Below are 26682 nucleotides of genomic sequence, written 5' to 3'. Positions count from 1 at the left end.
AAACAGATACCAGCTTTTACTGGGGTAGGTGAACAGGGCAAGTAAATTGGCAGTACGAAAAGAAGCCTTGGATTGCTATGTGGGAGCTATGAGCACATCTTACATTCATCGTGGATTGTTTTAACAGCATAAATGACAACAAAATACTTCAGCAGTAGCTGGGATAGATGCTCACTTTGGTAATGGTGAACAGGGAAGATTCTAGCAAGCCTTTAAAAAGTGATTTAGGGAAGAATCAGAAACTTCCAAGTAGAAGGATAAACCTCTGGGATGTTTCTTGGGATATTGACGTTCTCATTCCCTTCTCGTTCTCATCTCATGATGCAGAGAAGAACACGACCAGCAAACGCAGTTTAGTCTCTTTTCTGAACTGTAGTCTAATAAAGCAATCCTGCCTTCTTAGTCTGCAAAATATGTTTGTGCTTGTTTCCTGTCTGGCTATTTTTACCCGAAATTCATCTCCCCATTTTATGCAGACAGATTTTTACCTTCTATCCCTTCTCTTTCCAGATGGATATATATACGGAAGGTATATTCTTAAAATGAAACTTGGAGATTTTTTTTTTTGCCTAGCAAAGCTTCTCCGTCTGGTTCTGATCATTCCTTCCCTACCTGCCTTGGGGAATTTCTTATTTAAAAGAATATATCTGAAAGAGAATTACAGCTTTCATTTGTGCTGCGTTTAGAGATCATAAATGAAACAGCAGTGAGTTGGGTCACTATCAAAATCCTAATAAGAATTATCATTAAGTCGCAAGTAGTAGTCTTGGTGTAGTCAACGCTATGATCTGAAATATTTATTTCCCCTAGTTAGCAACAAATGTTCTGGCTTGATGCTAGAATATACTGAACTCCTTGTCCTCCTTGATACAAGCCTCCACGTAGCTTTAACTTATGAATTACCTTCTCCAAAAGATAATAAGGTACATTCGTTAAAGTGAGTATTTAGATCTTTTGCCTTTAAATTCATCTTTAATCTAGGGGGGAGAAAAGCATGCTATGAAGTAAGTTTTTGTTTCAGTTCCAGCTGTAGTAAATTGAGCTGTTGTGATTGGGACCAGAATCTGGTGCAATTATTTGTGGGGAACAGGCATCTTTTTACCTTTATATGTGCAGATAAAAATATCTAATTAAAGCTGCAGTTTGTACTGAAATAAATCTCACTGTAATTCCACATTTGCAAACAGAAACAGATTCAGAGAAATTGGGACAGTGTCAGAATTTGTCTAGTTGGTACAGAAATTTTAGTTTTAATTTCCTTTTAGAATCTAATTTGAAAATGCATAAATACATGTGGCAATAATGAGGAAGAATATGTATGACGTTTCTTGCCAAACTGTGGGAGAAGTTTTGGTAAAATCATGAGATTGGAAGTTAGGAAATCATGAAAAATTCACAATGATTGCAACCATGTTTTGTAATCAAACAGATGGGGGGGCTGCAGGACGAGGTGTCAGGACACGCTGTGTGCTGCAGCTGCGCCTAGCAAGCAGAGCAGCAATAATTATTGCAGCAAGACTTCATTTGTTCTAGGAGCAGAAACGTCTTAAGACAAGCCTGATAATAACCTTTTCATCATCATTTTTATATTCTTGATCCATGTCTTTGACATGTCTTTAAAAACAATGTGTATTCAAGAAACTTTGCCTTCAAATACATGCAAAGTTTGTTATCTTTAAAAGGTACCATAACCCTAAAAGGAGAACAGAAAAATGCTTGTGACAGATACCTTAGCGTGTTGAAACTTATGTTGTTAAAGGAATGCTTTGCATATGTAACCAAAAATTCAGAAACAGCAAGATTAATGAGACATTTTTATGGAACTACCCACTTGTCATAAAAGAAAATATGCTGGAGAAGTTATCAGGAAGTTGTATCTGTTATAAGTTAACTAGTAATTCTTTATAGGGAATGATGCTGTAAAGCAAGCTGAAAATCCACGATCCTTGGCTTGCTACAGTAAATAACAGAAGTAGAAAGGAGAGTGCATTCTGTTGCTAGCAAAATCTGGAAGAAATGGTCTTTCACCACAGTGAGCTTCAAGATGTCCATTCTTAAATTCTTGCTTTTCATGCTGTTCATGGCCAACGATTCACTGAGTGAAGAAGCAGCTTTAGAATGTAAGACATGGTTGCATTTTTGCTTTCTAGCTTGTCAGAACAGGGATGTTTCTATCGAATGCCTGGTTTACCTATGGTAGTGCTGCTGTGGTATTGCAGTCCCAAGGGTATTCATAGAATCATAGAATCGTTAAGGTTGGAAAAGACCCTTAAGATCATCGAGTCCAACCGTTGCTTCTGAGGAGATTCTCCTTGTGGTTTAGGTAGAGTTCATTGGTAAAGAATGGGAGAGCAATGAAAATATTAAGATCTTGGTGTGACAACTGCTTACCTGTGTTTGCTGTTATGAAGCATTTCATAGTTCTTGAGTTCTGTACTGCCAAGAGCATGGTGATATTTCACAGAGACATAGGTACGCAAGACAAAAATGCTTTCGCTTTCACCCGTTATTCTGTACTTCGGTGCATTAAAAAGATTGTAAACATATGAATTACAACGGAAATACTAGGCATTCTAGTGGTTTTGAACCATTTTGAGCCAATCCGTCAATATCAAAACGATGAACTTTAAACGAGTAAGGTGGTTCGGTTCTTTTTCACTAGGAAGAAATACTCGGTATATGGATTAAAAAAATTATACATTCTTTTTATAGAAAGTATTTTTAGATTTTTTTTTTTTTTGAGATCAACAGGGAGAAAATGATCAGTAATTAAGAGCATGACAGCCAGAATGCATTGATAAAAAGTTTATTTTAAATGAGAAGTTAAGTTGTATGGAACTGTCTCTGATTCTGTTAGAGTATGCAGTATTGGTCAGGATTTTTTTTTATGGCAAGATTTCCTACAGGTTGATTTGATTTATTTTATTATATCACTGTTTCTTTGCCTGGTAGCTACCAGGTACTGGTAATTAGGTATCACTAACCTGATAGTGATGTAAACCAGCTGCAGTTACTACTTTTCTAACAGTTTTGGTTTGTGATTTGAGGAATTTTTTTAATGCTACTTTAGCTTTTAAATTGCCCAAAATTGACTTTAAGGATAACTTTGCATTTATATAGACTAGAGTACTGTGAAGGGCGCAGCGGTGTGTTCCTTAGTGACATAGAATATTACAGCATTAATATCAAAGGACACGTGCTACCTCTCTCCCCACAGAATCACAGCTAGTTATTTTCTACTCCCGTAGTATTTTTGGTAACATTGCTAAAAGAATCGTAATTCTGTTACTGATCATATGGGTAACTAAAAAACATCAGTGCTGCTCATCTCCTAGATAATATGATGGGGATTTTTCATTGTTCTGTACTTCATAGCCATAGCATTTGATCTATAGGTAGGTTGTCGTGGAAAATGCTTCAACGCTGATGCGCTGCTGTGAGGAAGGAATACAATATATGTAAATAGATTTGTATGAATGCAAGCCTTGATCACTGTGTAATCATTTAGATTGATCTCTGATTTAACAGTAAATGTTGGGTTAGATTGTCTTGGACAGTGGGGAGGCTTCCATCTTTTTTTGAAGTAAAGTCTGCTCATAGCATAGTTTCTCTAGCTAATAATGCATTCGTCGTGAGTTTGCTCATCTGCCTGTTCGCGGTGTAAAATCCCTCTTAGAGCAGCCGTACGGAGCAATGTGCTCTGATGCCACTTTCTTCCTGTCAGTTGCCAGGTAGGCTCAGAAGCATCTGCTCAGAGAGCTCTTCCACTGCTGACTCTCTGGCTGAATTCTACATGCGTATCTTCTCATTATGAAAAGTTATGCAAGATTATACTCAGCTCTGTCATGGTTTAACCCCAGCCAGCAACTAAGTACCATATAGCCGCTCGCTCACTTCCCCCCGGTGGGATGGGGGAGAGAATCAGCAGAGTAAAAGTGAGAAATCTCCTGGGCAGAGATAAAGGCAGTTTAATAGGTAAAGCAAAAGCTGCGCATGCAAGCAAAGCAAAACAAGGAATTCATTCACTCCTTCCCATCGGCAGGCAGGTGTTCAGCCTCCTTCAGGGAAGCAGGGCTCCATCACACGTAACGGTGACTTGGGAAGACAAACGCCATCGCTCCGAACGCCCCCCCCCCCTTCCTTCTTCTTCCCCCCAGCTTTATAAGCTGAGCATGACGCCATACGGTGTGGGATGGCCCTTTGGGCAGTCGGGGTCACTGTCCCAGCCGTGTCCCCTCCCAGCTCCTTGTGCCCCCCAGCCTGCTCGCTGGTGGGGTGGGGTGAGGGGCAGAAAAGGCCTTGACTCTGTGTAAGCGCTGCTCAGCAGGAACGACAACATCCCTGTGTTATCAACGCTGGTATCGGCACAAATCCAAAACACAGCCCCATACCAGCTACTGTGAAGAAAATGAACTCTATCCCAGCCAAAACCAGCACAGCTGTATTGGCTATTTTGGGGTTTTTTGAGTATCATAATGGTGCTTGGCCCTGCAACGTACAGTCCCGGTTTCAATTTTCTCTCTCAGCGTCTCCAGTGGTGTCTTGCAATTGCTTGTTTGGTTATACGTTATAGGTCAGGATTTCAGGTACATCTCTGTAAATCACAGACTCCAGTAGCTTTGCACCAGAACCTCTGGGTCAGCTTGGAGCTTGCTGGTATGAACGATGAGTACAGCATTCAGTCCCAGTCCGGCGTAGGAAGGAAACAGGTAGCAAAGAAGGTGGGGTTTGAGTGCCAAACACGGTGACTTTTGATGGCTGGCGAAGGTTGCTGATGAGGAAGCTGGCAGCCGTATGCCTGGCTAACTGTGAGCACTCAGCTTCTGGAACATAACTTACAGCCCACAATGTTTACACAGTAAAGGAGATGGAGGAGAACTGACAGTAATGTGAAACAAATCCTCTTGTAGGCCAAAATAAGGAATAATCCCAATGCAAAACACAGAAAAAGGTTTTAATTTGGATGATAATTGGAGGGTTTAAGTCTCAAATGGGTGTCATGATTTTTAGCCTTTGCCAACAATCCAGAGATGATACATAGTGGAATTCAGATACAACCACACTTAAATGATGCAATAGGAATCATAATAATAGTAAGCTATACAGTTTACTGACTAACTGGAAGATGGGTGGAAATTCAAAGTAATTTAAGCAGGTAAACCTTCATTTCTCAAATAATTTCAAAATTTTGAAGGGGCAAGTCTTACTGGAAAGTAAGATTTAGTATTATTTACAAAGTACGTCATATGAAGCTTAAATTTCTGATGTAATTAGAAATACAGCCCACTAACAGTATGTTACTGTGTAATTGCCTTAAGTAAATATTTGTTTTGTTTTAATTTACAGCCAACTGCACTGGAGTTGAGGACTTTAAGGCCTGCCTGCATAATACAGACAGTTGCTGTCCTACCAATATTTCTTGTCAATGTAAAAACGAAAATCATTTTTGCAGGTAGGGTGTGGGGTTGGTTGGTTTGTTTGTTTGTTTAAATATATGCTACATCAATGCAGCTTGTCAAATATATTATTAATGATGATTAACTAAATTTACACCCTGCAATGTGATCCATGAAAGTAGATGTTGATCTTCATTCACAATCTGCATAAGCTCATAACTCCGCTACAAAGCATCAAATCTGGGATCTGAATGCACGATTTTCTTTTTTAGAATATGTGTAGGCCATGTAATTCATAATTTAGGTAATCACTATAATCTTCAATTTTTACATGCTCACTATTTTCTCAGATATTTTACTTCAGAACTGAATTATGCTGTGCAATGGGAAGTTAATTTTTTTTCCCAGGTTGATCAAAATTTCTTTAGAGTTAAAAAAAAATCAGATATCCTAATATCTTATTCTCCATTATGTAGGGTTTTTTTTCCTTTTTAAAAAAAAAAAACCAAACCAAACCTCTAGTCGTCCGAGTAGAAAATCTTGTTCCCATATCTAGCGTATTTGTTTTTTACATATAGTTTGACCCTTAGACTTGACAGGAAATCAGCCAGAAGATACCAGGGCAGTATTATGAAGCTCATCTGATTACCTGATGGATTCAAGGCAATAACTTCTCCGTGACCCAGTCTGTTGTTTATAAATGTGCAGCTAGCCTCCAGTTGTAGCCAATATACCAGGTTAGATAACTGGGTACGCTGTGTAAATGTTAGTGCAACTCCAAAGAAATAGAATGCTACATTCTTGAAACTATAAATATTATATTTATATATAAATCATATCCAGGTCAATACAAATAGTGCGTATAAATTGCAGTAAGAAAAGAATTTTCAGTAGCGGAGATCAAGGTCAGACTTTCAGAAAAGGTTACCCAAATCCAGAATGTTTGCATCAACAAATGATGTGAAATCCCTGTCAAAAGAAGCTTCCCATCCTGAGAATGGCTGAGGACATTCCATTCTAGTGGTGTCCTGTGTCTTGGTGGAGGAAGTAATGCTCTCGGAGGAGAAAAAAAGAAGCCCTGAATTAAAATAACTTATCTTTTAAGAAAAGCAACATTCTTAGCCCATCAGAAGTCTTACTCTTAAAAGCAGAGGGGACGTATTCTGTCACAACTATGGGTTGTGTTGCTGCTTTTTCATAGGAGGTGTATCGGTATCGTAATGATAGGTAGCAATGTGACATTCCAATTTTATCTGTGTAGTCTATCCTGGAAATTCAGAAGCTTTGCCATACTTACAGCTGGTGAAAAGATCTTTGACCTGAATCGTGCCATGACTTGGGTAATACACCCTGTTCTCAGCAAAGCTTAAATCTTGGACTTGCTGGAATGCTAACTTGGACTTGGTTGACCCAGACCCTGGCAGAGTGCATTTGCATCAAATCTAGAATAAGAGATGTTTTACTAAGATAAGTAACATCTTTAGACAAACAGGAAAAATACTGAATCTCTTGACCCTTGCGGTATTCAATAATAAATAATTATATAGCAAAATATTTTCCTTTTCTGGTATTACTTATTTTTTAATTAAAATAACGTTGCTAAAAATTAGTACTTGTATTTGCAGATGTGATTACTTCAGAGTGGACTGGAAGGAGTATCAGTACATGGGTCCCAGATGTAACCACCTTTGAAACACTTTAGCTTTGATTTTAGTAACTGTTCTTCCTGCAGTAGGACTGGTTATCGTAGTTGTTGTAATATTCTACTGTGTCTGCCACTGTAAAAGTGAAAAAGCTGGGTAAGTTACTCTGGATGCAGTTAAAAGGGGGTTTACAATCAACGTGGAAGGAAAGCAAAAGAAGTCTGATATTCTGATTAATTTTTAACCTCTGGATATTTAAACCAACAAGCTTGCTATATAGCATCGTCTGCCAAAATGTTGTTTACACAATTTAAAACTAAATCAAAGCATCTTACCAGAGCACTTAACAGTTATTCAGCATTTTACCGCTGCGTGCAGAACTTCACTCTAAGTTGTTGCTTCTCTTTAGGGCTAACCAGGCAAGCTTTAAAGATTAATAAGTACATTTACTACTTTAACACAAGGCTACCAAATCTGTCTTGCTGATCTATTTGCTATTAAGGGTTGGCTTTCTTTCCACAAGTTTAAGAAAAAAAAAAAGGGGGGGGGGATAACACCTATAAACATTGACCAGAGACCTGGCAATTAAACACGATTTCTCCCATTCTTTGGTCCTAGGCATTGACAATTGGAGCTGCTTTTTGCTTGCATCACTTTTTTTATTTCTCCCACTGATACCTGTCCCAAGCACATAAACAATATGATTATTTTATTCTTTCATTGAGCCCCCTTAGTGTGTATCACTGCTACTTCCTCTGTCATGGAAGAATTGTAATAATACATGGCTCTCGCTTAGTCCTTGCCACAGTACATCTAAACCTATGATGCGGCTGTTGAACCAATCTGCAGTACAAAAAGACTCTCCAAGACCCTCAGAACTATTGCTGATGCTCTAAATTCACCCTGTTCCCCCAGCCAGGAACCAGATGAATCCTCCATAGAGTGAAGCACAACAGAACCCTGCATTTACTGCTGAAATGGCCGTTAACTTGGGGCACGTTATCAGCAGTCGCCAAGGGTAAGAGACCTTGGTCTGCGGGGCATATCACATATTCCTGATTCTAGTGGAAGTCAGACGTGATTTTGTGATTCAGCAGAATGGTTACATGAATAGCAGAAAAAGATCATCTGGTAAAATTAAAGGTAACCTGAGTTTGAAATCTTCATTTTATTTGCCCAGTACTTGATTTCCAAGGTCATCAAAATGCATGCAAGAAGGTGAAGCTCTTCATCGAGGATGAAGTGAATCTAATTTGCGTAGGAGAAAACAAAGAACTAGGGATTATTTCAAGAGGATGCTCAAATAATTTGGATATGAGCTCAAGCCACCTGCTCCAGCCTCTCCCCTTGCATCGTCACCGTGCTGTTCCAGCTGCTGGCTGAGCCAGTTTTCAGCCCCATCGGCTCTTGAGCTCGGTTGCTGAATGCCAGCGCTGGTGCTGGTGCCAGTGGAAGGAAAGGGGCAGGAGTACGTAGCCAGGGAGGAAGAGTTCGGTATACTGTCCAGACTTCAACCAATTTAAGCTGCTGAAGAGCCATGCCTGCAGTTTCATTTGACTGCTCGCTGGCTGTACTTCACCAGAGGAAGGACTGGCTATTTGTCTTGAAGGTTTTTTGCTTGTATGAGGGTTAGCAACAAAGTTCCATGAGGATTTGTGTAGTGTTCATGTAAGAACAGGTAAAAGGCAGTGCTAGTAAGGTAATGCATTTTGCTGATGGTGCCATAGTGCTCAGAGTAGTCAAAGATAAGCCTCACTATGAAGAAGTACAGAAGGAGCATATAATAATGATTGACTGGACAAGAAAATGACAAATGAAATTTATTGTTTATAAATGCAAAGTAATGCACATAGAAAAGCAGTTTTAACTTTGTGAAGGCAGTAATCATCTCTAAACAGGTAATTAGAACTCAGAAGGGGCGTCTAGAGTAATGTTTTCTGAATCAGTTTGTTTTGCTAGGGTTTTTAGGAAGAAGCTGAAAACAATACGAGGAACATTGTAATACCACTGCGCAAATCTTCATTATGCCTACATTTTGACTACTGAATGTAATTTTGAGCCCCCATCTCAGCAAGCAATGTAGTACATCTAGAATTTCAGATCATCAGTATTGATTTCTGTATGAGGAGAGGTTGGGTGAGAAATGACTGTTCCCTGCTTTTAATGTAAGAACCAGGCAATGTCAAATGAAACGAGGCAGAAGTTTTAAACAAAAAAAAAAAAGTGTTTTCTGATAAACTGCATAATCCAGCAGTATGTACTCGTAGTGTAAATTAGTTTTTAAAAAATCAGACATCTATTCAGGGAGGTGGGGGTGTTCAGATTGGATGTGTGCGTTCAGGTGGTAACTTCCCGGGCGTTCCACGTACTGTGCTGTGGTTCACGTCTCGGAGCAACCTGGGAATGCACAAACTGGTTCCCCTTCAGATTAAGCAAACCAGAATAGGTGCTTCAATCTCTGATGACCATTCAGTGCCCAGGCCAAACCGGACATAGGCCAAAAAGCAAACCTGACCCTTCTGAAGTCCATGAAGTGTCCATGTGGGGTCCCATGTGTATTGGTCCGCTTTATTTGCTGCTGCAAATGCAGCCAGGACTCCACTCCGGCGCAGTCAATTAATGACGTTGATGTATGGATAATACTTCACGTTACTTACGCTGTTTGCCCGTTTTTCCCTCGTGCTTCCATGACTGGCCATTCTCAGTGCGTTACGTGGCCTGACTCAGTCAGTCTCTTCCTATATTCTATTTGTATATGTGCAAAAGTAAATTTTACAAGTACAAGATGTGTTGGACTAGAGGCCTAGTAAAGATTTGATCTATGTTGTTTACTTTAGAGGCAGGAAATCAGGCTTATTTTTGTAATGACGATGTATGTGGTCACCAGCTGGTGCAGAGCAGCATAGCCGCACGAATCAGTGAAGCCGAACCAGGTGGTACTAGCCGAGAATCTGCCCCGTTGTGAATAAACATCGCACAGGTCTGCAGGCCCAGAGTCTGAGATGAAAACTTTATGAAAATGAGAAATGGTTGTTTTAAATACATCTTATTCAGTTGGAAGTGGAATGAAAATTCATGGAACAGGTTAAATCGCAACAATGCGACCCTCTGTTGCTTTTCGCGTTGTGAGCGATGCTTTCCAGTGACATCTGTGGAGGCTGGGGGGATCGGTGCAGATGATCGGGCGGCCATGGCCGTACCAAATGTACTGTGCACCTTTGTCATCTCTCAGCCGCATGATCCATGCTTGATAGTACTTAACTGCTTGTAGTACATAACATAAGCGGTGTTGGCAGAGCTCTAGCCATATTTATTTAAAATTCACTGCCTACAGCTGAGTTAGGTTTGGGGCTAGAATACTTAGCCATTTCCTGAGTAAATGCCCTAAATAACACCTGAAATTAAAGTACCTGCATCACCTTTGCAACAGAATATTTCACTGGGACCTTTGCAGCGTTCCTGTGAGGGAGCAGAGTCATTTACAGGATTGCCCAGGTAATCCGTGACGGAGCTGGGATTTGGGCTTGGGTCCCCAAAGGGGCAGACACTGCCTTTTTGACTAGGCTAGTGCTCTGCCGTGCCAGTTTTCTCCATTAGGCAAGATGTTCTTTACAGTAGAGATCATCGCTTGAACTAGTGGGTGTCACAAGAAACGGTGGAGAAATGCATTTCAAAAACCGAATGGGAAATGTGAAATACAAAGAAACGTGAAAGGGAATGTGTTTGGCGGGGCGTCATTTCCTTGTTCGGTATTGTAAGTGATTATTTTACATATATAAGGAGGGTATAATGTCTGAGAAGACGACATTGTAGGCTGTCTGAGAAAAGAAGAAATAATCCAGTCTGATACAGTATTACCTGTTAAATATATTTGTGAAGTAGTAATATCTCGGAAATGCAGCGGGGGGGAAAAATGAGGCATGAGCCTACCTTCACCAGGAGATGGTGCTGTTTAATTTTTAACTAATTCTGAATTTCGTACAACTGATGCTATAATTTTCAAGATGTGAATTAGACCAACTCCTACACGCTTTGTTAGGGAAGAAAACCTCCTGTAGAAGGAACTGCTTTGGGTCAGGGCTGCAGCACTTGGTACTTTCTCCTGCTCCAGGCTGCAAGCTGCAGCCCAGAGGCAGCCCGTGGGACGTTTCTGCCTGCCTCGGCTCCTTGCTCGATGCAGTGGTCGTGAAAATGCGCGCTTGTCAAAAGCCCGTTGTTAATTGTCTGAGCTTTTGTTTTCCTGCCAGCAAGGCAGGCCAGCGCATGTACCGCTGCAGCCTGCAGAGCCCTCACCGAAGCTGCCCGAGAGAGGCAAGAGGGCCAACCGCGATCTGCATCTGGCAGCATCCGCCCTTGCAGATGAACTACCCTGACCGTTGCTTCTTGCCTGAGGGTACCTTGTTTTGAAAATTACGTCAGGTCGTTATATTTTTAAACAAAGATACCTTTAGCACATGAACATCACTTATTAGTTTTATGAACAATATAGAATATTTATTTTGTTTCTTCACAATATTTTCCTTCTTCCTCTAGCAGTGTGTTTGGCAAGACAGCAGCCAGTCTTTAAACAACAATATTCAATTGATCTTAATTGTTGATCACTGCATTTAGTTTAATTTTTGACTCAGTTTTGTGTAAATCGGAGGTAAATCCACCGTGACTTACGGAACGGCATCTCTCTGGAATGCTTAATCATAAAAGACTCAACAAAACTTCCAGGCCTTGATAAGACCCTTAATCCCTGGTTTACTTAATTGTGCAGAGACTTACCCTGGGTGGGTGTTTCTCTGTTATATCTCAGAGGCACCTTTTCTGTACTATCCAAATATGTAAAGACTTTTTCTTCTACTGAGTCTTTTAGATAAATTGAATTTATACATTTGAAAATGTGTCTATAACAAACAATATATTTTATAACTGGTAAATCGGTTTATACGATTTTTTTTTACACCAAAGACAACTGCTAACATACTGTACCTGGTGAGCTGTTTTTGTAATTTGTTGTCCTTTTGCTCTGTGTAACCGCCTGGTCCTCTACATGTAGGGTGTCTGGGCTGGACAAATTCCAGAAGCTGAACTGAGAAGATTTCGATGATGTCCCAGCCCCAGGTCAATTAGGGAATTAGAGGTATGCTGCTGTTCTGCTGTCTGTCTTGCTCATTTTCCCTTCATGCTCTGGTTTGGAGACTAAGAATTACTTCGTAGCTTTGCCAGTGGCACGGCAGCTGACAAAGATCCAGTGAGTGGCTAAGCTTTTGACGGGATTATTCACACACATTTTGTGGTTTGAGGCTTTGATAGAAAGAGGTTATTTTTCCAAGTTTTTTCTTTATTCCTCTCTACCTCGCATAATTCCAACAGCATTGCTGCAAGAATTCTCGGACTATTTTGTACATTATTACTAAATGTGAATGGGCACACAGGACTAAATTTATCAGTTTGCCGTCTAAGACTTGGTCTGTTTTCCTAATGTCTCACCAAAAAGCAAAAGTCAGTATGTGTTTCTCTTGTTTCTGAAGCTAAATCCTAAAATACTGATTTATCCCCACAGGCTTGTATGCTTTTCCCCTAATAATTACAAATTATTCGTTTTCGCTACTTTTTAGAAAAGCGGTTTCCCTAGTTGAGCTTCCTCCCTTTAATCCTCCTCGCTGACACCAGCCAACTGCTGCAGCTCCTACCTGCAGCTTTTGCAGAGAACTTGTTTACCATGAGGCAGCTAAATGACAGCAGACCGTTTGCCTCCTAAGTAGCAGGGTTCTGCTGCGGAAACAGACTGCAGCTTTCTGATAGTTCAGTCCATCAAGAAGGTCTGATGTCTTTAATATCAACATTGAAAATGTTGAAGGTATACCTATCATGAATTTAAAACATTTTCAAAATAATGATAAGAATATAGAAAATTAGATGCTATGGCACTGTTCACTGTAACAGTGGGGAAAAAAAAGCTCAAGGAATATGTTGCTTCTTTAAATTCACTTTCATCTGTGTTTGCAGGATGAGGGTTTGACAGCAAAATGAACTTAAGACATCTAAATGTTCTGTGGTTTAATTTTATTGCCTCCATGTCATGCATGCAGTAGTGAGCTTCGTTATTTTGATACTTCAGTTTAAACTAACACTTCATGTAATTTGCAGTATATTATTATGCATATTTTAATAACCTCCTTTTTCTCTTTTGCGTAGTCCCATGCATCCTCTGCCATTAAGGAGACCAGATCCAGCAACAGACCCTTTTTCTAACCAGTGACCTCAATATGAGAAATGTGGCTCTCCAAGCAATACTTTGCCTTATGCAGGTTATGCAGAGGGGAGGCAGTATCGGGTATGTATTGATAACATACCTACGCACATCTGTTAGATATCTGTCTGGGTACTGAGTGCAAATTACCGTAATTCAAATCGGTAGTATTTATGTCACTAAGTAAAGATGCGAGCTAATAAAAAACCTAAACCCACCTTTTACTATGCGGGTGTTTTCCTCAGGAATATTACATACCTGCGAATTCCATTCTAGACTGGATAAACTTTGCAATGTTCTCATTGTTTTCTGAGTCATTTGCACTTGGATACTACAAGTCCTATAGACAGGGTTTTCACCAAACTGAGGGATGGCTGCCCAAGGCAGCCCCCTAGGAACAGACGCTGCAGCCAGTACAGAGAGATCCCTGCAGCTCTGGCAGAGGAATTACTGGAATTCACTGTACAGTGAAGGGAATTCATGTGGCTGCCATGAAAAAATAAATGCCCGAAAGCTCTGTGCCCACTTCGCCAATACTGGTTTGTCATGCCAGCACGTCTTGTGATTTCACTGGAATACTGTGGCAGATCAAGCTGTTAGTTTCCAGCCATGCTGAAAACGTCTGTAACGGTAACGTAAGAGAGTGCTAACTCTCACGTAACAACTGTCTTGTCACATTTACTGACAATGTAAACTTTCTAAAATTATAATAATTTTCCAAACTCTCTCCTGAATAATGATACAACCAAATTTCCACTGATGCTTGAAAAATATGACTGTTAATAGTTCTGTGGGTGCTTTCCTCTTACAAAGCACCTTTCCTGTGAGATTCTGGGGTTCCTGTTCTCCTCCCTCCACCACTTCATAATTCAAACTTATTGAAGCTTCATGGAAAGTTGCTATTATATGTTTCAGGTACAAACAGCATGATGTACAGAGAAATTAAATTATTTATTCCAGAACTTACGAAATCATTTATATAACTAAGTGTTCTAGCAGGCTTTTTCTCCCCCTTACAACTGAATGATTTGTAGGCAGCTGTATGTCCCGTAAGACCTTTCTGTGCCTAAAAAAATCAGCCTCATCAAAATTGCTAAATGCGTTAGTCAACTACCAGTGTCTTTCTGGCCCAGATCGTGATAGATCAGTATTTTGTGATTACAGTTGGTTTACGTTAATGAGCCTTTTGGGCTATTTCTGTACAGGAAGTACCAATAATTGGTATAAATTATCAGTAAAAGCCAGGCATTTCTCTTCATAATGGAGTATAAAAAAAAGACAAAATGGGTAAACTTTATTGTAAAAAGAAAAACGTTAACATTTTACAAAAAGAAAATTTACAGTTCAGAAAGGCATACATTTCAACTGCAGAAACATATTTAAAAAGGCGGGGCGTTTAGCGTAAGTGGAAAAATAATTGAATAAAAAGGAGCTGTGATGGGCTTTGACTGGCCTTAATTAAGGCGGGAATATTACCCATGTATTTTATTGTACAAGGAAATCTGTTGCCAAGTCATGCATTATACCAGAGCCTGCGACCTAATTTACCCATCTGAGGTGTTCTTTTTTTTTTTTCCCCATGTCATGTAGTATCTACAAAAATAATCTTATGGGTAGAAAAATTTTATAATATTCCAAGAAGCGTGCGTGTGCCTGTGTACTTGAGAGTCCTGCATTCCTAACTGTTTGTTGTTCACTCAGTGGAAAAATGATGAAGGAAAGAAAATACAGGATTTTCCTTCCAGCGTAGTAGTTTTGGTCTATGGATAACTTGCAAAGGATCACTACAGGGTCAAGAGAAATTAAGTGGCCATGTTTTGTCTTCCGCAATAGCCCTGTGATTTCTTTGGCTCTCCTTTTTAGGTTACAGAAACTTCCTTCATTTTATTAAAAAAACACCTCAATAGCAACAAAATGTTCTGCTGTTGCTGCTTTCCAGCTGGCCCTGCTGAAGTGTTTTTAAATATTTCAAAACCCGTTTCAGTTTGTGTGCGCGAAGTCTTAATACGTTCAGTTACTTGCATGAAAATCATCTCCCAAAGCTATTGGTGAGTACACATTCAGAAGCCGCACATACATTCAGATACTAATCTGAAATGAAATTTATAAAGAAATCTATAAATTTAGCTTGATTAGATACAGATTATTTTAATAGCAAGCATACTGGGGAGTGTATGTCATGCTACTGATTCAATTTTAATCTCTTTACAGAAATACTGAGTACCAGTGCTTCCTGTATCTGAAATGTCTGGGAATGCTGCGTGATCAGTGGACGATCCAAATGCTGAGAGATCAGTAAGACCTTGTGGGCTGGGACACAGAGGAAATAGCCATAACTATTAGAAAGCACTAGAAGTTATTGCAAAGAAAAGGTAAAGAAGATAATTATAAAACAAAACACGATATTAGCATCCGATTTGTTTACTGTGTAATTGATGACAACTTAACTTTTTGTGAATACCTGATTTTACAGTTTACGTGGCTGCTTCTAAATATTGCTGATATTGTTGCACACCTGTTGGGACGCAGGGTGTCTTTTGTGATTAACCGTGTGTCCTGTGCCTAAACGACAAGAAGTACCTGTCACAAAAAGCTGCCCTTCCTCAGAAGAAACTCATGAGAAAGGAAAAAGTCTTCTCAGATTTCAGCATGAGACATGACCAATACGCATGCTAATCGTTATTCTTCCTTGTTTGCTTCCCAGGACGGTTTAAATCCCTATCAAAGGGAAAGGGGGGGAAGGGGTCGCATTTTTTCACGTTCCTCAGGAAGGCTTGGCAAAGACAGCTTTTGCCAGGTACAGTTTTCGTTTCCCGGTGTCCGTTTGGCTCACCCATTTATTTGCGGTTTGCTCCACTGTGTCCTGATCTCCCTCCACGTGCTGGTGAGCTGTGGTTCCAAACCTAATGCTGTTGGTAGGACCGTGAATTTCTCTTAGCTAGAATTACGAAGGTTCTTCACGCATGTAGAGCCTGTTGTGCCCTGACTGACATGGCTTCGGTTTTCTCCTTAAAGAGCCAATATTTAAAGAAAGAAAACAATGAATTACATACAATTTTGAACTGTGTAGTAAGAATCTGTGCTCGTTACACCAATTACCTGCAGAACTAGGTAGAAGGGAGGGCTGTGTTCTCAGGCATAGCCACTTAGTTTCCCTGACGCTGGCAGCGTTGTACAAACATAACCAAGGCACTCGGCTTCCCGCTATCCCAAGATGCATCCAATACTGAAGCACTGGCTAATGTAGCGACCTCCGCTTATGAGCCCCTTGCGTTGTCCCTTGTTTCTTTTTCCCTTTGTCTTCCTTTGTCATCTTGTTGGTCCTAACAGCTGAAACGGTTTGCCTTTAAAAATGCAGTGGCTTGCTTTGTAACTTGTTTTGTAAACAACGAAAATAAATGAAGCTATGGAAGATCGACTACCTTGCCACTAACAAATTAAGGATACTGAAGTCCTGGATATATTTCCCATTTCCCAAAAAGTCTCAAGCACATTATTTTAACGTTTATATTAAATGATTCTTTGCCTTAGTATTAGGTAATATGTGAAACTGTAAGACAAAACCAGAATCTTTAGGGTTTTAGAAAGGTGAAAATATTGGTATTTCTTTTCTGTAAATGAGAACGCTCTCCTTGTAACAGCTCCGTGCCTTAACTGCATCCCGGCACTTCCCGTGCTCTCCGCAGCTCTGTCACTGCCCAGGCTGTATTGGCTTTCCTGTGCAAGCACCGTAGTCGGGAAGCCAGAAACCTGTTCAGACCCCTGCATTTTGCTTCCTGTTCCTTGCAGGTATGAAGTCAACAGGTACAGCTTGCTGCTGGGTGCCTCCAAAGCTGCCAGGTTGTCTTGGCTCACTCGCTTAGCCGCCATCCTAGCTGGTATTCTCTTATCTTCAGCCACAACTGCCTTTTTTTTTTTTTTCCTGTTTTTCCCCCCCATGTAAGAACTATCCGAAGTGGGTAAGTGTCACTGGTTTTACTTCTACTGCTGCAAGGTACCCGTGGGCATTTAAGTCTGGACCTAGCACACGTTGAGGGCAGATTTGCCAACTGTTAAATCATCTGATGCTGGTAGAGGAATTTTTCATGGATAGTTAAAATCACAGGCACCAAAATTCATTAAAAAGAATCCAAAGATTTTCTGAATGTGGACTGCTTGCAAACCTGCGTTACAATGTCTTCTGAGACTGCAGACAGCCTAGAACAATGCTTGTACGAATCAGTGGTAAGAATTTTGTTGCTGATTAAAGCACAAAGCAGCTAAACGTTCACATTAGCAACATCTGCACAGCCAGCTTGAAGAAGCACCTTGTTCTGGCATCACCAGAGGATGAAGCATGGAAGAATGCCGTTGCTTTCACTTGTCTCACCCACCGCTCTTTCAGCGGGCATGTTCAGGAAAAGCATCCTACTATCATCCAGTTATTTTTTCAATTTCTACCAGAAATAAGAGAAGTGAAAATGGGTCTCTCTCTGTTATCTTCAGAAACATACAGAAATGGCGTTAGCACATCCGTTTAGATCCTAGACTATCAGTTGAAACTATTCTGACCCCAGAAAGTCAGATCCTAATGTGTCAGTGAATTGCTTTTTTTCTGTCACTTCTTAGCCTCCAGTAGTGCCATAATTTACCAGACTCTGGTGGTCGTTGACCTCTAGCTCTGTTTACCAACCTGCAAGCGATCACAGAATTCGAGTGTTCAATCTGATACTCCACCTCTCTGCTGAAAAGGAATAGGAGAAAGAGATGAGGCAATCCTGTCCAATATACATGGTGCTGGCAAGGAGAGATCTATCTGGAAGGTATGCACTCATGCTGTTTAAATTGAAATGACTAAAGCTGCACAGAGAATGAAGCTTTCCTCATGAGACTTTTGCTGTCTGCTGTTTAGTCTCGGGCAGATTGAGAGTTGCAGGACATCAGCCACGTGGGTAGGCACTGCTCCTGATATACTTCCCCGCTCGTGGTCAGGTCATCAGTATTAATGTCAGGCGGTTGTATGTGAAAGAAAACTGTGAAGAAACTGCTTGCAATACTCTGGTGTCACTTCTAGCAATAATAAGACTGCTAAGCAATACCTTTTTGAATCCGCCATCTGCCAAGCGTTGTGCTGTGGTGGTTTGCCTCTTACCTGGAGAGCAGAGAAGCTCTGTAATTCTTTGAAATCTTTGTGTTCTGAGCTGAAGGGTAAGGAGCAATTCTGCTCGGCTGCTAGGTATCGTGGCTACGATGTGCTGCTTCCCCGTCAAGTATAAACAGTTTAAATTGATACACAGAGTGGCGGTTTGGCTTTTGTGCATTCTTTGTGATTCACTGCTGCGCTTTTTGATACTTGGATTCCTGTGATCTTGGTGTCTTGGTGGGTTTGTTCCCTTCTGTGCTTCTGACCAGTGCTTTGGATTGCTTTTCCTTGCAATTGCTGCCTTGCTCTGCAAATTTGCATGTTGGGTCTGATGCTGGTTGGATCTTGTGTCACACTGTTGGCAATAGCCTTGTTGTTGCTTGTTGCTATTTTATGCTCATTTTGCTTTCGAGATTTCCTTTGATATTACTCAAGAAGACAGAATCCAGCACAGATGGAATTTTGTTGAGGAAAGGGATAATTAATCTCTCTGTAGTTCTGCTTTTCCGATTGTTATCACCTTGTGAGATTCTCTCTCGCCCATTTCCCCAAGTGTTCAGTTTTGTGATTACCTTTTTCAGGTATTTTTCCTCTCATTCCTTAAATGCATTGATCAGTTGGAAATTATTTTCTCGTTAGAATCTCTACCTTTTTTCTAGAGCTGGAAGAACCAATTAGAACGTTCTGAATACTGTACTGACTTTGGGGTGTGGTGTGTTATGGGCAGCTTTACCCCACTATTCTATTGCTTACCCCTTAAAAGAAAAAAAAATGGGAGAGGGGTGCAATGCAGGAGAGGTCTCCAAATTCTACACTAAGGAGGTGAAAGTCCAGGAGTAAGAATCTTTTAAGAATTCTAGAAGAAAAAACCCTGTAACTCTGTATTTAACTGCAATTTCTGATTGTGTAGTGCAAGGTGAGATTTACGCGCATGATTTCTGTACCTAAACATAGGCGCATGGTGCCTTTTTTGACGCTCTGTGGCATTCCATCTGATGTCCCGCTGCTGTTTTAGAAGAGGGCAAGTCTTCCGTAGGTCATTATAGGTGCCATATCCATTTTGGACATCCTATTAGACATTTAGGCAACTGAATCCCACTGTCCGTGAACAAAATTAATTTCAAATGTAAGGCAAAACTGTGTAAAACAAAGATTAATTTCTATGAGTTCTCTGATGAAGAAAACAATTCCTTGTGTTTCCCTAACGGTGTTTGAAATTCGACCGTTACAGTACTCCGATCTGTTCAGCACAGTTCGTGCACCAGTTTCACAAGTCAGTTTGTAAACCAGAGGTGTGCGTATGCTAAAATACTCTTGGCTTCAAGCAGCTTTAGAAAAATGAACAGTTACAACCCATTTAGTTAAATCAGAGAACAGACCCTCTGGGCTTCCCTAGCCCAGGTTTTTGCGCATTTACACTGGTAAGTGTATGCCGTTTTTAAGCGTTGAACAATTTTACTGATGTGGTTACTGAGGTATATTCGTGCTAACTCTTTAGAAGGCTTTTTTCTTTTTATTTTTTTGTTAGATCTACGAATGTTTTCTTAAGAGAACTATTTGGGTAGAGATGCTGGTATTTACAGAGACATACCCAAAGCAATGAAAAAAGCCGTGAAGAAAATACTGTGATTTACGCTAGCAGTTTCAATTTACTGTCAGTGTCAGGGTTTTCTTTTGTTAATTGTATTCTTGAGACTGGCAATACGGGCAAGAATGTATTTTAAATACCAAAAAACGTGCCTTTAATGTCGTAGTACGGCACAGTAACGAAGCAGACAGTCACGGCTGCCTAGGCGAGGTGCCTTGGTCTTTCTTAGGAAGCGAAGGCGGACGGGAGGACAGTGACATTTGGGATTCCCAGTAACGTTTATTGAAGCCTTCTACGTTCACATGTGCTTTTGCATTCTCTCTGAAATGTCTGTGTAGAAATACTTGAAATTCAATAGAGAATACCGACAAGGGGCTGCACCTGACCTTTTTTTCAGCATAGCATTTCCAGAAGGTGTCACGCCACGCCGGGGCAGAACGCGTGTGGACACCACCAGGCCTGTCGCTTGCCGTTGCGTTCGGCTGCTCGGGGAGATGCCGTGCGGGCGAGGCGTCACGGCCACGTTCGGGCCCCTCCTCAGCCCCCGCCGGCCGGCCGGGGTGCGGCGGTGCTGCGGAGCGGGGCCGGGCCGGGCCGGGCGGCGCGGGACGCCCTCTCCGCGCTGGGGACGGCAGCCGCCCTCAGGGCGACAGCGGGTGTCCCCGCTGACGGGGAAGGCTGCCGCCCCTCCGGCCTTTCCCGGCAGAGGCCCTGGGGGGGGGGGGGGCACACCTCCGGGAGGCGCGCAGCGGCGGGACCGCGCCCGCCGCGATAACGGCGCCGCTGTGGCGGGGCGGGAGGCGGCGGAGCGGGGGGAAGGGGGGAGCCGCCTCTCCCCCCTCCCGGCTCCGCCATCTCCCCTCCGGCCGCTCTCCGCCGCGCACAGGCGCGCTGGGCGGCGCGGGCAGCGTGAGGGCAGCGGCCTCGGGGCGGCGGCTGCGCCTGCTCGGCGCGCGCTGACGTGCGGCGGCCGCCGCGCGGCCGGCGGCGGGGGGAGGGGAGGGGAGCGGAGCAGGCCGCGCGCGCTCGCGCCCCGCCGCCCGGCCCAGCCGGTGATTGGTGCAGGCCCGGCCCCGGCGGCCCCGAATGCCAGGCCGCGGCGGCGGCGGCGGCGGCGGAGTCCTGCGGCCCCGGGCCCTCCCCGCGCCCCGGCCCCGGCCCCAGCCCGCGGCGCGGCCGCCCGGCGCGGGGAAGCCGCACAGGTGAGCCGAGGCGTCGGAGCCGGGCCGGCGGGGGATGGGGACAATGGAGGCGGCTAGGCCGCGCCGCAGGCCGCGCCCGAGGCCCGCCAGCGCCGCCGGCGGGCCGCCGCCGCCGCCGCCCCTCGGCGGGCGGGCGAGCCTCGGGCGCCGCCGGCTGCTGCCGCGCCGGGCGGGCGCCGCCGGCGGGACCCGCGGCGGAGGGGCCTTTTCGGGCGGCCAGAAAATGGCGGAAAACAAGATGTCGGCTAGCGGGGCGGGGAAGGCTGCGGCTCCGCGGGCCGTCGCGCCGCCGGGACAGGGGTTATCCCCGCCTCCCCGGGACGCCCGGCTCCCGGGCCGCGGGGCGGGGGCCTGGCGGCGGCCCGGGGCAGGCAGACGGGGCGGCGGCGCCTTCCCTGCGCCCCCGCTGCGGGCGGCCTCCCCCGGCCGCGCCGCCGCCCCGCGCCCTCCGCGGGCTCCTTTGTCTCCGCGCTCCCCCGCCTCCCTCCGCCGCCTCCTCCCCGCCCTCCTCCCCCCCCCCGGCCGCGGCGCGCCTCGCCTCCGCCCAGCCCCGGGCCCGGGGCGCCGCCGCCGGCCGCTCCGCGGCTGAGCCCAGCGCTCGGCGGCTGCGGGCGGGGGGAGGCCGGGCCGCCCGGCCGCCACTGCGGGCTCGCCCGCCCCGGCACCGCCGCGCTCCCGCCGGCCGGGGGCGCGCCCGCTCCGCGAGCACGCGCGGGAGGGCCGCGCTCCTCCGCGGCCGCGCAGCCCCGGCGCCCGCCCCGCCGCCGGCGCCGCTCCTGCGGAGCCCTGGGGCCTCGGTCCGGGCCGCGCCGAGCCGTCGTGGAGCTGTCGCCCTTCTCTGCCGATGATGGCTGTTAGGGGAAGTTTCGGTCCTGCCGTGGGTGCAACACCTAGGTGCAAATTCATCCGTTTCAGTCATTTATTTAAGAGCCTTACGCGCGTTTCGGGCAGTCGGACAGAATCTCATTCACTGTTTCTTTTCTTCGTCATTTTAAATGGATTTAGAGTGTACGTTTCCATGGATGCTTTATAGGTGAACACAATAAAGGACTTTAAAATGGATACGCTAGTTTTTCATACCCAGTCTTTTTTCTGTGAAGGGCTTGTGTTAACCTGCACGTTATTTTATGGATTGGGTTCGTCTGCTTCAGATTTCTGCGTAAGCAGGGTCTTTCTCATTGCATTTCTTTGGTTATTGCATTAAAAATCGGGGGGGAAAAAACCCCAAAACCCTGAAGTGTCTTCAGGGGAGGATAATTCCCTCGTATTCTTCTTGAACTTGAATGTTAAGAGATAAGATAATTAGAAAACATCTGGTTTGCATTTTTCAACTATATATAAGCTTATTTATTGTGTTCAATTGCTCTATATCTGAGCTTGGTCCTTTTGTTTTAATCAAAATGTCCTGTGCAGCTTACAAATACCTGAAACACCTGACAAAGTATGATGTTGTTGTTTTACTTTATTATATGTAAACCAGACTTAAATATTATTTAGAAGAAATTTACTATTTTAAAGGAGCGCTTAAGGGCTGACCATGCAAATATGCTTTATGTGGAAATGTATCGCCTGAACATACTGGGAATAATTGTACGTGTAAACTGGGGAGATGCTTAGCATCTGTAGGACCATACTGGTTAGGATATAACAAAATGTATTAAATGCATACTCTATGTAGATTTACTGAGTTGTAATTGGCATTTTGTAGAAATATTTTCTATGTTATAAAAACGTTAAATATGGCAGCAATGCCTGGAAGCCAGCATATTGATGGGGAGCTTCATTGTACCTCTGGGTACAAGACTGACACTTTTTTTTCCTGGGAAGGGTAGAAGTGCCGAGGCATTCATTTTTTTTCCCCTCCTCCTTGAAATACTTTGCTGAAGATCTCTCAATTTAGGGTGTTTTCTGAAAGCTTTCTCAAAGAAAATAAAAATATTAATGGTTATTTTATGATATTTTTATGGGAAGAGTAAGCTAAGAATAAATCAATGTGTATGCTAAGAACAATATTTATAAGGGCCGGGGCCTTTACCAGTTTTTCAGTTGAATGTTGCTATTATGTGTTCTTAGGTGGTCCCAAACTGCCAACCATTACCTTTGATTTTAAAAAATACTCTTTACAGTAGTAATTTACAGTAGCATTCTGCCTGTAAACAGAGAGGTCACGTATCCCTTTTTTCACTCTAAAATTGATTGCCTGGGCTCAGCTGAACCCTGTCTAAGGAAGAGCTTTGACATAAAGAACTGAAATAGGTTAAAATCAACCTTCTCCTGAAGCTAGTTAGAAAGAGAACTATGTTTTTCAAAAAAGCAGAACAATGTCAGATACATACATATTTAAAAAAATCTAGCCTTGAGACATTGGTCTGGGAGTCTCAGTTTAGGTTTCATGAAATTCTTCATTTTGGGGTCTGGTGGTAACGCACTCCTTCCTGGTGCAAGATAGCATGCTATAATTAAAAAACCCCAAAATATTAATGGAATGTCGTAAAGTGATATTATTTTATTGGCTGATGCTCATAAAGCATTTTCACAGTATTTTCTTCTAAATACATAGAGGGGAAGGGGAATTGAGAGGAAAAACTTGAGATCTTAATAGTTAGAGGTAAGAGAGGTAGGGATAGGTTTAGGATTACGATAGTATACAGAATTGTGGCTTTCTGCCTTATTCTCTTTCCTTTTTTTAAAACATGATTGGACCGCTGCTTCTGCCGTTGTGTGAGTATATAACATGGTGTACTACAGAAAGAAGCTGTGAAGAACCACAGTTCATCACTGTACTACATTTTTTTGCTGTTTCCAATAATAAGATTTGCAGGTACATGTAGTGTGTGAAACTAAATCATCTGCACTACTGAAATCTAGGAGCAAAAATATCCAGCTGTAGCACCGTTGTAGGCCTTACCTGTTGTTAATAGTTCCAGCATTAGCAGTAAGGGGTTTTCCCGACGTCACTGCATTCCTTTAAGGCCCAAAAGTAGATATTAAAAAAAACCAAAAAACCAAATCTGTGATTGCGTAGTTGATGGAACTCTGTCCTTTGTCTGCCTTGAGGGCTTAGAAGAGTACGCTTGAGTAATGGCTGGATAGCAGCTGCAGCAGCCGAGGTGCACCTTCAGCGTGTTTATTCCTAGTCTGTCATCCAGCTCTGTGTTTAGTGGAAGTTTAAGGTATTCATGGTACTACGTGCATGGAAGGTGCCATCCCATAACTTTGGTAGTTTTTATAGTCCTGTTAGGTACTGGGAAAATACTTCTTTTAGTGATCATTTGTTCTCCTTGCAGAAATTTTAATTTAAATTAAAATTGTAGTCTTACTTCGTATTGGATTTTCTGTGTAGCACAATATGTCATATACTTATGTTTGGGTGTCTATTTATATAATCTGAAAATAAATTAAATTGCTTATTAAGAAGGAAGAAGCCTAACATACTCTTCCTGTAGTCTCAGATTTATATGATTTAAGATAATTTTTTGTTTCCATTTACATTAAAAAAGAAGGATTGTCTGAGTGGAAAGGCTGTGGTCAGGAAATTGTACAGAGTATTGCATTAATTCTGAAATTGCTATATTAAATTAGCCGTTTATTGTCTAGAGCTGTGTCTTACTTTGTAATAGCAAGTATTCATTAGCCACCGTAAGAGTTTCAGATGGCTGTGACTAATTTAAGAGTGATAGAGCATTGCATTAAGGTTCTGAGGTTGCTTCGTAATTCTTACAGTGGTGAAAGAATTTGATTTTGGAACTAGAATGTAAAATGACATTGAAATTTGGTTGCATGGTTGGAATTGGTTAGTTAAATCTTTGACTGCTTTCCTCATGGGTAATGTTTGACTTGTGCTGTTATACTATTAGCTGGTCTGTGGAACTAACTTACTCTGTTTTGGCACCATCAAGAAATTACATTGGGGAGTTCTTGTAGCTCTGCAAGAAAAATGTTGTTGTTGTTGTCATCCCCAAGAATCAGTATTGTAGATTTTAAAGACACTTTGAGAGAAGTAGGTTTGAGCAGGTAATACAGGGAGAAAGTGTTGAAAGGGTGATAGTGACACTAGGTGATACAAGTTCTTTGGTTCTTTTGTATTCCCAGTTAAGTTAGAGCTTCCTTGGGGTGGATCGGTGACTTTTTCTTGAAATTGCCATCATTGCGGACTGCTTGCTGCTTCCTTCGCTTGAGGATTTTGAGAGTATAAAAGAAGGAATAATCTCTGCTCAGTTCCTTCCTTGACAGTGAAGATGCAGTAAGCATGGATTGTGTTTTCCACATACTTCTTCTTTCTCTTGTTACTCTTGTATTTTTTCATATTAAAAAAACCCCAAAGACAAAGCTGTACCCGCCTGGCGTGTGTGTCCTGGCCTGCACAGAGCAGGCGTTCTGCATCACCCACTGAAGTGAAGGCATTTAACACAATCATAAAAAAGGAGGCAAAGCAACGTAGCACCAAAATTGACTTTTCCCATCATCTCACCGTAATGGCTTTCTGCCTGGCGTGAGTGACGTGGGAGCATCGGTTTCCACGTGCAGAGCGAGCCCGGTGCCTGATGCAGCAGCGGCCGCCCGAGTCTGGGTCAGCCCAGCGCAGCGGGGCCCTTGGCGCCGGCAGTGCCAGCATCTCCTCCTCCGTGGCCGCTGGGTTTGGTGCCAAGGATCCAGCGCTGTCCGTGCGGGTGAGCCGCAAGTGTTGCAGTAAACATAGTAACTGGCGTTGAGATGCTTTGATCTGATCGGTTTGTAGGGTCTTTTACTGCGGACTCTAGTGCCTGTTATTGGTAGAGCTTCATGCCTTAAGAGAAATTAATGTCACGTCTGCTGCAAAGTGTAGTTTGCTTCTGGGTCAGTGCGATGGTGTGAGTTGCGTGAGGCCCTGGCTCTTCCCTGGGTCCCTTGATTCTGGCTTAGAGGTATCTCAGAGATTTCAGGCACTTAAGCCATTTATTCTTACAGCTTGGCTTGTTTTATTATCACCTTGCTTGACTGTGTTGGCTCTTAACTCTGTTGTGGTGTATTTTGTTGCAGTAGGGTTGTCAAATATGTTGTACCACAAAGTACTTGAAGTTTCTATCAGATTTTGGATTCAGATGTTCAGACTTCAGACAAATTCTTGCAGTAGGATAGTGGTCAACTTTTTATGAGATCCAGAAGAGCAAAATCAAGGTTGGTACTGCAACAGTAAAAGTACCATATTTTTGAGAGCTGCTTTTAAAAGCGTTTGTCCTTATTCATCTCTGCGCGACCCAGTTCCAGGCAGTTCTGACTTGAGCTCTTATTCTGCCTTCGTTTCCCACAACTCCTAAAACTCTTTGTTTTCTGTGTGATACTGTCACTTATTTCCCATTCTTGGGTACGAGAGGGCAGGAAAGCACAAAATTTTAGTCTTGCGCAACAGTGACTTTTTTAAGGTAAAGGTTTTTCACCTTTTTTTCACAGCCTTGCTCACTGTAGCTCCTGGTAGCTGCTTCTGTGGAGTCACTTCATCTGCGCTGAGAA

The 26682-nt window shown here is 42.9% G+C and overlaps 1 protein-coding gene across 29 annotated transcripts in view; it reads left to right on the top strand.

Moving 5' to 3' along the window:
- Positions 1 to 7094: 7094 nt before the first annotated feature.
- ZNF711 (ZFX family zinc finger ZNF711) overlaps positions 7095 to 26682 on the top strand; it is a 58267-nt gene continuing 38679 nt past the window's right edge. For 19 of the 29 annotated variants that reach the window (XR_015702715.1, XR_015702723.1, XR_015702722.1 and 16 more), the window contains exons 1-4: positions 7095 to 12167; positions 13226 to 13364; positions 15144 to 15328; positions 15492 to 15652. The gene's annotated coding sequence lies outside the window, so the exon portion shown is untranslated. Of the gene's footprint in view, positions 12168 to 13225; positions 13365 to 15143; positions 15329 to 15491; positions 15653 to 17888; positions 18083 to 21052; positions 21193 to 26682 lie in introns of those variants that run through there. The other 10 variants (XM_087749132.1, XM_087749128.1, XM_087749130.1 and 7 more) reach the window with 10 other exon arrangements.

The sequence above is a fragment of the Nipponia nippon genome, unplaced genomic scaffold (assembly GCF_047370975.1).
Source record: "Nipponia nippon isolate SJK-2023a ecotype South Korea unplaced genomic scaffold, ASM4737097v1 scaffold_12, whole genome shotgun sequence".
NCBI lineage: Eukaryota > Metazoa > Chordata > Aves > Pelecaniformes > Threskiornithidae > Nipponia > Nipponia nippon.
The sequence above is the reverse complement of the archived record's forward strand: the minus strand, read 5'-3'. Positions and strand labels throughout refer to the sequence as shown.